Here is an 11,457-nt window from a genome sequence, read left to right on the forward strand (position 1 = left end):
AGGGCAAGGGGTTGGGTGCAGGAGGGAGCCCAGTGCAGGGGGTTGGAGTGCAGGAGGGGGCTCAGGGCAGGGGGCTAGGGGGCAGAGTACAGGAGGGGTTTTGGGTGTGGGCTTTGGCCCGGCAGTGGCATGCAGCAGGGCTAAGGCAGGATCCCTGCTTGCCCTGGCACCCCGCTGCTCCCAGAAATGGCCAGCATGTCTAGCAGTGGCTCCTGGGGGTGGGGGCTGGACAGGAAGCTTCACCATGCACCGCCTCCTGAAGCTCCCATTGGCCGCGGTTCCGCATTCCCGGCCAATGGGAGCTGCGGGGGGTCGGTGCTTGCAGGCGAGGGCAGCACATGGAGTCCTCTGCCCCGCCCCCATCCCCTAGGGGCTGCAGGGATGTGGTGCCGCCCGCTTCCAGGAGTGGCGCAGGGTCAGGGAAGGCAGGGAGCCTGCCTTAGCCCCGCTTTGCCACAGGGCTGGCAACCCCGCGGGCTGGATTGAAAGCCCTAACGGGCCAAATCTGGCCCATAGTTGGCCCTCCCCTGTATTAGAGCATAATCCTCTGCAGAACCTGGAATTGAATCCAGGATTCCAGAGTCCCAACATTTCTAGTGGTTGGTCCATATGGAGGATAACAGCCCACCACTTTTACTAGTTACCCCTTTTTGAATGACAGAAGTCTGTGCTGCGGATCTGAAAGTTCCAACTCTGATGACATGTAAGAGTCAGTATAGTTCTAAATAATGGAATTTGTGTTTTTAAAAAAGTTAACCCAAAAAGAATACAAATAATCTTATAGGAAGTTCCAAAATTACTGTTGCCTGTGGTTTTATTACATGATTACATACTATTTTTCATCAGGACCCCTGCCTCATTCAATGCACAGAACCGACCTGTGCGCAGGGAATGAGTCAGTGTTGTGTAGAGAATGAGGCTGTTGCCATCACTTGTTGAAGAAGTTGGAAGGAATGCGGTAAAGGAAGCAAAAGGATGCAGGCAGAGAAAGGATGATCTTACAGTTAAGGCAGCAGAATGCCACTCTCAATTGGATTCTATCCCTGCCTCTGCCACAAAGTTCTCACGCAATGTTGAGCAAGGCACGAGAACCTAACTTTACAGGTGGCCGGCCAATGTGTGTTCATTTTCTCTGTGCCTACCTTGAGCCACCCCAGGCTTGATTTGCAGATGTGACAAATGCTTAAAAATGCAATTCAAGTTAATGGGAGAGCTGTGCTTTGAACATATGAAGCACTATAAAAGTGCTAAGTACTGAGAAGTCAGGCCTTAGTTATATCAACTTGGGCATCAAAATTAGTGAATATTTTTAGCTTTAGTCTGGGTGCCTCAGCTCTCCATCTGAGAGCTGGGAATAATACGGTCTTACCTCAAGAGATAAATTCATTAATGTTTGTGAAACATGAAACAGATGGTATGGTAATGAGTGGTAGCGTAGAAAAACCCATGCATAAATTAATACAGTGATCAATTGAGGTTTTAAACAACATGCAGCAAAAAAGGCATGGGGCCACACACTGAATGAGGATGAAAAAAAAAATGCTGAATTCACCATTCATCCTGCACACTGAATGTGACAGGGAACCTGTGGAAAAAAATACTATATCACGTAATTAGGTTTTTCGCCTTCTTCTGCAGCGTGGGGCACAGGTCACTTGCTGGAGGATTCTCTGCACCTTGAGGTCCTTAAACCACGATTTGAGGATTTCAATAACTCAGACATAGGTTAGGGGTTTGTTACAGGAGTGGGTGGGTGAGATTCTGTGGCCTGCATCATGCAGGAGGTCAGACTAGATGATCATAATGGTCCCTTGTGACCTTAAAGGGTATGAATCAATGAATTAAAGACTGTAACAGCACCCCCACCCACGCCCAACCAAATTAAGGTCCTACAGGCAAGCTTAATTCTGGCATTTCCTAATGTTCGAGTGCTGGACTTTGCAACCTTTTCATTCTTCTAATGTATTTTTTTTGTTTATAATTCGCAACTTGTGTAAGCCTCACATAGGCACTATTTTAGCTACACTCTATTGGCTCATCTTTTCTCATCTACTTAGCAAGAAGCTGTTCTCCTGATAACAGGAAGAGCTTCATATCGGAGGAAAGCTTAGAGGAGGGAGGGCTCTTCCCTGTGTATCTTACAAAGTGACCAGAAATCCATTTGAACTCTTTCACATTTAGTAAGGTCACAGGGATTGAGCAAAGAGCACGTGCAGAGTAGCTGCATCAGACCACATGCATGCCTAAAACACTTGCTTCACTACTCAGCTGAACTGTCCATGCATGCAACAGCAGTTTAGTTGCAGCTGCAAGTGCTACAAGCTTAGTGCGTTTCAAATGGGATTTTATTGCTAAATGTGAAGAATGAGATTTTCAAAGAGTCATAACTGGAAGTCAAGAAAAATAATTTTTAATCTCAAATATTTAAGCTTTATGTCATTTTAAAGTGTTTGCAATATTTTTAAATAGGTAAAAGATCATTCCTTTCTTTCCCCATATTTAGATAGAAAAGTAACTCTCTCTTAGGATTTCCATAAGGCACTTTGCCTTTTATGGACAAAGCCTGGAAGATAACCAATCAAAAAAATTCGTAAGTGTGTGTTTAATTGCACACAGGGGGATTAAAATGGATATCATTACACAAGCTTACTTAGCTGTCACTATTGCTCCTGCGATAAGTGCCCAAGCAACCCAAGTTTATACACAAGAATACATTTTGCAATTAAGCTTCATCTTAAATGAGCAAATTAATTTTCCATCAATCCTTTTTAAAAAACAGAAATATGACAGGGTGGGCCTGATCCAGCAGCTGCTCAACACACAACTTAGACTTTAATGGGGTTTACATGTGCAGAGAAACAATTCTGAAACATTTAGTTTTCCCTCCTCCACTTCCCCACACTCCTCCATACAGCTTGCTGACAAACTGTTCATTTGCAGGTCATCTTTAAAGAAAACAGGTGCAGTTTTCTTGCTTCTTCATGATATATAAAGCTTTTTAAAAACTTCATACATTAGAAACTCAGATGCAATCTAAATTAGAAGCCTCTCTGAGAACTGGAGAACTACAGTAGAACCTCAGAGTTACGAACACCTCAGGAATGGAGGATGTTTGTAACTCTGAACAAAACATTATGGTCTTCCAAATCTTTACAACTGAACATTAATTTAATACAGCTATGAAACTTTACTATGCAAAAGAAAAATGCTGCTTTCCATTTACTGTGTTAAATATAAACTACTAAAAATATTGTACTGCTTTTTTTTGTCTCTGCTGCTGCCTGATTGTGTACTTCCAGTTCCAAATGAGGTGGTGTTGTTGACTGGTCAGTTCATAAATCTGGTGTTCGTAACTCTGAGGTCCTACTGTATTAAAGTGACATCAAAAGCCAAGAGATTAACACTGAGCAATAGAGAGGAAAGAGCTTTAGTCAGGAACAGTCCAGATTGGTAGGAAGGATTAGGTCAGGTCAGGGTTGGCTACCACACACTACCTCAGTGGTCAACAAAAGGATAGCCCCTATGGCCAATCCTGACCCGCTAAATCAAGGAAAGAGTGCTAAACTTGGCTTACACTAGGGGAAAATTGCATGGTTAATCCAGACCTCTCCTCTTAATCTAGAGAAATCCAGACTGTTAAACTGTTTAAAAACTTAGTTTCAGCGACTAAGTACTCAAACAAGTCTGTTTAACATTCAAATCTCTCTACCCTTTATTTAGGTGAGAACTAGCAATACATTCCCAACAAGCCCCCCAGGAAAATAAGGGAAGGCCAGAATTGCAATTACGGATATTTCCAAGGTTACAAAACAAGGGGACATTCAGCCCTAGCAGATATACCATAAAGCAAAAAAGGACAAGTCCTTGAAATATTTTTTTTATTGATCACCTTTAACATTGTCTGCAATTTACAGGAACTTTCTATTTTATAACAGCTGTTCTAAGATTACTTGTCCATGTAGTAGTTTTGGAGATACTAGTAACACTGGCACATAATATACTTGTTCAGAGGAACTGGATGCCAATAAGGTTCAAATCATTCACTCTTGATGTTTTAATGCTTGCAGGAGAGGTACAAGTGACCCCGGAAACTGAGAATCCCCTCACAGGATTAAAAATTAGAAGCTTGCAGAAGAGACCAGGGATGCGGCCTCCTAGCCACATGGTTTCCAGGGAAGAAACCCTTTCAACAGAGGGGCCGGATCTATGTCTCTGTGCTGCTGCCTGGCCTTTCTGCCCTGGCAGAGTCGCATAGCAGCAGTTGCTTCAAGTACTGTCCACTCCCATTTGGCTTTCCAGTTGAGAATCTATGGACTAAGCATAAAGTGATGTTGCAGAGTGGCTTTTCCCAGTTCCATTGTAACAGTAGTTTGGGGTGCTGTCAGAGGAACTCTGTAAGGTCTCACGAATGAATAGTGTATATTTGGTGAAAACCACCACAGAAGAACCAGAAGTCAAAATATGGTGACATTAAGGAGAAGTATCTCTGGAATGATGGAGCTATATCAGCAGCAGTTTCATTTTATACCCAAAGTTAACTACTTTATAGGTTCTCAACCTTGACAGTCACAACCCTCCTCCCTTTGTTTATGGCTAGAAGGAAGAAAGTACCTAAAAACTTTTTCTGTAATAATATGTGGTCACAGCATGGAGGTGGTTGAGAACCACTTAACAGTATATAAACTAGTGTAAAACTTAAATCACCCTTATTTCAGTAGCCTTAAATATTTTATAGGTTTTTTTATGTGGAGGAGACATGGTAGTCTACAGCTAAAAAATAATTCACAGGACTAATTTCATTTCTGGAAGAAGAATTTTACCACAACAATGCTAGAGGGAAGGATATTGATCTGCTCTGTATGGTGGCCACCAGGTAGTGCTTGTCTAGACTTGGGACTTGTCAACATGGGGAAACTGAACAGCGTAGCTACAGCAGAACAGCTATTCCACTAGAGTGGTGCCAGTATAACTTCCCTATGCGGACACTATTCTGGATTAAGAGGGACTAGCTATTCCACTATTGCTATGCCAGTCATTGCCCCATGTAGGACAAGTGCTAGGATGAGAGGTGCTTTTTAAAGAATATTTTGCTAGATGTTTTAATTAGTGCTGTTTAAAGTGTATTAGCACTTAGACACCTTTGAAAACATGTGCAACTCCTTGTCAACTCTACCAGAGTTGGTTTTGGGTTTTTTTTTTGTTTTTTAAAAAAACAGCACAAGACATCTCAGCTAACTTTTTAAAAAATAATGAAACTTGACTTTTTCTAGCTCTTGACAAGGCCTGAGAGAAACTACTCTCTCTAGTCAGCTATATGGTCAAGGACGGTAAACCGGTATGTGTATGTGCACGTCAGGGTTGTGTTAGTTACTTCTGATCCTCTTCTTCCTAATGGATGAAAGAGTATGTCCAAAACATCCCTTCCTCTTTCAAGATGCAACACAGCTGAGCAAACACAAGGTTCTGTATCTAACATTACAGGACACGCATCTCCTGCTTCAAAATACACACCAAAGCAGACTGAAAAGTGCCACTGCCCACAGCCATGCACTGAACTTTAAGATTCTGATGTTACCATAGCTAAGGCGGAGGCTTTCACGGAGGTCACGGATTCTGTGATTTTCTGGCATCTCTAACTTCCGCAGCTGCTGGTGCAGCTGACCCTAGGGCCACTCAAGCAGCTGGGGTGCTCCGGTGCCCCCAGCCGCCTGCCCAGGAGCAGTAGCAACCGCTGGAGCGCGCACACTCCCCCGACAACAGCAGCGTCTGCTGGAGCGCTCCTCCTCCCCCACCACCCAAGATTTAGTTAGGTATATTTTTAGTAAAAGTCACGGACAAGTCACTGGCCATCCTTTCTGTTTATTGCTCATTGCCCGTCTGTGACTTTTACTAAAGATACCCGTGACTAAACCATAGCCTTAACCATAACTATATTGTAAGTTTGAAAAAGGAGGCAAGTATCATCAGCAGTTGTGACAATTTTGTTTGAGCAAATGAATTTAGTTTTAGTGGAAAGTGAACTGAGAGTCCTCCAACAGGGGTGCCCAACCTGCAGCCCACCAGAGCACTTCATAAGGCCCATGCTTCAACAAAATATACTAATGGCAGATTAATTAGCATTTTGTCATTATGTTTACATCATTTTAGCTTATACAAGTGTGTAAATAGACAATACTGTACACTATTATGTATTTAGAGATAAACAACCTAACAAGTTGAACCAGTGCCTGCTGCTTCCCACAGCTCCCATTGGCCGGGAACAATGAACCGTGGCTACTGGGAGCTGTGAGGGGCCTTGCCTGCGGACGATCAACGTCAGCCAAATGTCTCGCGGCCCGCAATCAGATTACCCTGATGGGCCACATGCGGCCTGCAGGTTGCCCACCACTGTGTTAAACTGTTAGTTAAACTCCAGTACACTTGCTCCCTCTCTCTATCCACTTAGGAATTTCTATTTTCCATTTTGTGGACCTACTCTCCCCCAGATTTATACCTGTGCTGCTACTCTAGCAAAGCTCCATCAAAACTAAAATGTCAGTTTTACTTGGTCCCAACCTTTTCTCCAGCACAGCACGAATCAAAAATTAGCTCATACAGGCTCAGTTTTACTCCTGGTTTTGAATTGTCCTCAGAGTCGGGTTTTCAATCAAGATAGCACAAATTATATCCAGGGTATTATATACCCCACACTGCAATAGTACAGTAGAACAGTAAGTTTGTAACTCTGAGGGTCAACCACACACCTCATTTGGAACCAGAAGTATGCAATCAACCAGTAGAGACCAAAGAATCAAATACTGTACAGTACTGTTACATGTAAAAAGATTTAACAAAATTAAGGAAACTGTTTTTGCTGCTTGTTTCATTTAAATTAAGATGGTTAAAGGCAGCATTTTCTTCTACACAAGTAAAGTTTCAAAGCTGTATTTAATCAATGTTCTGTGGTAAACTTTGAAAGAAACTCCATAATGTTTTGTTCAGAGTTACAAGCGACCTCCATTCCCAAGGTGTTTGTAACGGAGATTCTACTGTATTGAGTACTCCACCCACTCAGAGGAGCACTAACAAAATTAGCACACCTAAAATAAAAGTTTTGTTTACCCTCATAGTTTCTTTACTTTGTATATTTTACAGCGATTTGTGATAGTCAATTTCACCATACCCTCTGTATAGTCACCTTCCCCTTTTGTTGGGTCTTTTTCACAGGGGAGAAAACGAACATGTAAACAATATAAAAATACACCTCTGCCCCGATATAACGCTGTCCTTGGGAGCCCCCCAAAAAAATCTTACCGCGTTATAGGTGAAACCGCATGATATCGAACTTGCTTTGATCCGCCGGAGTGCGCAGCCCTGCCCCCCTGGAGCACTGCTTTACCGCGTTTTAACAGGGTAGAGGTGTATATAAAACCATGAAAATTGGTAGACAGACATAAGGATAAGCCTAGGACACACAACTCACTTAATTTAAATTGACAGTCAAAAGCTGGTGTGCCTTTAACTTTAATTCTAGTCTACCTTGGTAAAAAACCTACGGGTGAAAGATTATTATTTCGGAGTTACTACATCCTCAGTAGGGAGGACACTCTAAGCACGAGGAGTTTTGTTATAAGTAGTATTTAACATTTAGATGGTATACAGCAGTTTATCAATAGTCTGAAGAAGCAAGTTTGCTTAATCTTAAACCTTGCACTTAACAATTGTAGTCTAGCAATCTCACGGCTTCAGTAGATGAGATGTCCATGTAACGGGCAGGTACCTAGAGATGATAAATGGCCTTAACTGACTAAGTAGAGACACTATCATATATAACAGCAGACCAGAGATTTGTAAATACCTCTAAGACTTAACTACAGTTTGGCAGAACAGTTTTTCCATCTCAAAGCTGAAAGAGTCTACTACTCTGCTGCCAGCCTCTTTCTTTAGGGTATGTCTACATAGCAACTGGGAGGGTGGCTTCCCACCACAGGTAGACAGACATCATCTGCCTGAAATAGTAGTGTGGCTATGACAGCAGGGGTGGTGGCGGCGGCTCAGGCTAACTATTGAGTACATACTGAGGGGGTCAGGCAGGATTGTACTCAGGCAGCCTGCACAAGCCACCACAGTCACATTGTGTCTACTCTCACTGGAAAGTGCACTGTGTAGACATAACCCTCACTGAGCAGTCAGTGAGCTTGTTTCTAGCCAGAAAGATGGATACAGTATGTTGCAGGCTATTGGCAGTGGACGGAGAAATAAGGAACTAGAAACCTGAACAAGATAAGTGAAGACATTTAGAAGCACTGAATTCAGCCCTTTACTTAGCTTTCCATCTAACAAAGGTACAAGACAGCCACAAACTCTTAATGCTTAGTTAAAGTTATTTTAAGTTTACCAAAGAATAGAAAAACCCCTTTCCAGTATCAAAGTATGACCTAGTATAAAGAACTTTGTCTCTTTTGAGTGGTTGTTGTGCAGTACACGTGACATATGTTGGTAAAACTAAGTAGGACAGTCAAGAAGCATAGTTCCAACTGAAAAATGTTTGATTTTTTTAATAACTTGGAATTTGTTGTACACGTGCCATGAAAGAGCCTTGGAAAACATCAATTCCACTAGCTTTGTCTGACTATTTAACGCCCTCCTATTATATGCTTGAACTCACAAGTCTCAGAGTTCCTATACAAGAACTGTAAAAAGCAACAAAGAGTCCTGTGGCACCTCACAGACTAACAAATGTATTCGAGCATAAGTTTTCGTGGGTGAATACCCACTTCGTCAGACACATGTGGGTATTCACCCACGAAAGCTTATGCCCCAATACATTTGTTAGTCTATAAGGTGTCACAGGACTCTTTGTTGCTTTTTACCGATCCAGACTAACACAGCTACCCCTCTGATACTATACAAGAACTGGTTGCTATATTTAATTAAATACGCTACCAAAAAATCTAGATGAGTGAGTCCCAACTGCATTAAAAATACATGGTTTGTGATGTTGCCTAAATATTCCTTTTTGGAGCCACACAAAGTTACACATTTATACCACAAGTAATATAGAAACTTTTTTCAAAATGAAGATTCATATTTCCTAAGTAGCATTTATTAACCATTCCTTTTAAAAAAGGAAAAGAATAACAGGATTTCAATAAATGTTGCAATTTGGAATACAGAACAGTGATCACATCCTGCAAAGCCTTATTTTATTCTTCTGTGGCATAAATTCTGACAGCTTTTAGTCATGCCACCATTGATCTCTTTCTAAAATATATTAAACCTCAAAATTGTGGGCTTGATACAGATCTTATTGGGTGAGGTTTCTCTGCCAGTATTATGTAGGAACTCAGACTAGATGATCATAATTGCCCCTTCTGGACTTAAGACCTACAAATTCCCCAGGTTTCTTTTCCTTTTTTATTCAGATAAGGGTCAGAAGATTCATGAACATTAAATGACTGCAGTGTTGTCTATTTACATCGCAAGCTCTTTCTGGGCAGGACTGCGCCTTCCTACCCCCACTACCGAAGTGCTCAGCACATTTGAGGCACTGTATAAATAGCACAGAAACCAGAAGTTTAAAAGCAAAAAAAAAAAAAAAAAAGGGCAACCCCCCCCCCCCAACAAACCCATCCCAGCATGAAGGGATGAAGAGAGACCGTTTAGCGAGGTAAGAGCCAGCGCAGGCTCAACGTGTTACCCGTGATGCCCGTGCTCTGGGGGCCGACACTATAGCAGGGGATCGCCTCAGTCCAATGCAAGTGAAACGGACGAGGCCTATGGGCTGGACACTCTCGCCCCACGCCGGGGGAGGGTGATGGAAACTGTGAGCAGCTTCTCTCCAGCGGCTGATACTGCCGGACTAGGTGGGGCTGAACTCAGACTTCCCACAACGGGCTGACAACGCGGGGGTGAGAACTTTCTTCACCGCCCGGAGCCGAGCGGCCCCTGACCCCCGCCCCGGCTGGCCCAGGCGCGGGCTGGGGAGCAGCTCAGAGCTGTGGGGTTACAACTTTCCGCTTCCGCTCTAACTTCGGGGCGGGCAGGCGGGCGCCGGGCCGGTCGCCCCCAGCTCGAGGGGCGGGGGAGCGAGTGGCAGCCAAGCCCCAGACTCGCGCCCCCCGGGGTGTCCCCGCTGCCGGTGGCAGGAGGCGGCGGCCGCTCTCGGTTCCTGCTCCGCCATATTCAGACACTTGCCCCCTTTCCGCACAGCGCGCTCTTCCCGCCGGCGCGGCCGCCGCCCCGGCCCCCTCTGCCGCGGGGCCACCTGTACCAGACACCCGCCGCTGCCGCAGCCCCCGCCCGGTACCGGAGTGCCCCCGCCCCGCTCCCCTCTCAGCCGCCGCCTCCACCTACCGGACGGCGCCGCCGCTCCCCCTGTCGCCTCCTCCCCGGCCGAGCCTGCTCCGCACGCCCGCTCCCTCTCTCGCTGCCGCTGCCTGGGCGAGGCTTGAAGCCGTCGTCGTGACGCGGACGCTGCACGCCGAGCCTCGCTTTGGTTTTCCTAGCTCGTTCCGGCGGTGGGGTTGGGGGTTGGGGAGCGGTGTCCTCGCCACCCTGCTCCCAAACTGCGCACGCGCGGAGCCCTGGCACCACGGCCCCTCCCCCGCCTCAGATAGAACCGACCTCCGCCTCGCGCTCGCTCAGGGTGACTCCCTCATCCCCCTCGAGTGGTAGCGGAGCCGCGCCCGAGCGAGGACGGGGCACGTCTCACCGCCAGAGTCCCGGTGGTGCAGCCAGGCCTCGGGGAGCTGGGCTGGGGGAGTCTCTCGCACACAGGGCAACGAGGCGGCTGGTCGGAGCAGGGGCGGGAGGTTGCACGGGTGGGCCCGGGGTGGGTGTACTGGCGGGTGCTCTAGAGCAAGGGGGTGGGTGCTCGGGGACAGCGGGGACACCCGCTACTGCTCAACACTGTGTGGTTTGTACCTACCTGTGACAGACACTTTTAACATCCATAGAAGTTGGTCCAATAAAAGTTATTACCTCGCCCGCCTTGTCTCTTAAGGATCTGAGTCAGTTTTAGCCTGTGACAACGTGTGTAGTTTGTCATGCCAATGGATTCTCACTGACTTGGTCTGTTACGCCACAACCACTATCAGCATGCCCTCTGAGTGGTCAGACCCTTGAACATACTACCCTCTTACCCTTGACAGCCCCACTCAGGGTCACTCTTAGCAAGTCCAGATCAGGGAGGTCAAGGATGGTTGTTGAGCCCAGTTCCACAATCTCTGTGTTAGGATTTGCATAATCGCAAACACTTCATGATTGGCATCTCTTATGTTCATGCTTGTCAGGTACTGCCTCAGAGAGAGTTTGGGGAATGAAATAAAGCAAGATCTAGTCTTCCTGTGGTATTGCTATCAGCCAGGAACTGAAATATGAGAAGGCTAACTCTAGGAACATAGGAATTGCCATACTGGATCAGAGTTATGGTCTGTCTAGGCTTGTATCCTGTCTCCACCCCAGAGAAGCACCAGA

General features: G+C 45.4%; 1 protein-coding gene across 2 annotated transcripts in view; it reads right to left on the minus strand.

The window, feature by feature from the left end:
* Positions 1-10,989, minus strand: part of RAP1B (RAP1B, member of RAS oncogene family) — a 77,980-nt gene extending 66,991 nt beyond the window's left edge. Inside the window, exon 1 of one of the 2 annotated variants that reach the window (XM_005280021.5) lies at positions 10,336-10,989. The gene's annotated coding sequence lies outside the window, so the exon portion shown is untranslated. The remainder of the gene's footprint in view (positions 1-10,335) is intronic. The other variant, XM_065570800.1, reaches the window with a different exon arrangement.
* Positions 10,990-11,457: the final 468 nt, after the last annotated feature.

This window comes from Chrysemys picta, chromosome 1 (assembly GCF_011386835.1).
Source record: "Chrysemys picta bellii isolate R12L10 chromosome 1, ASM1138683v2, whole genome shotgun sequence".
Lineage (NCBI taxonomy): Eukaryota > Metazoa > Chordata > Testudines > Emydidae > Chrysemys > Chrysemys picta.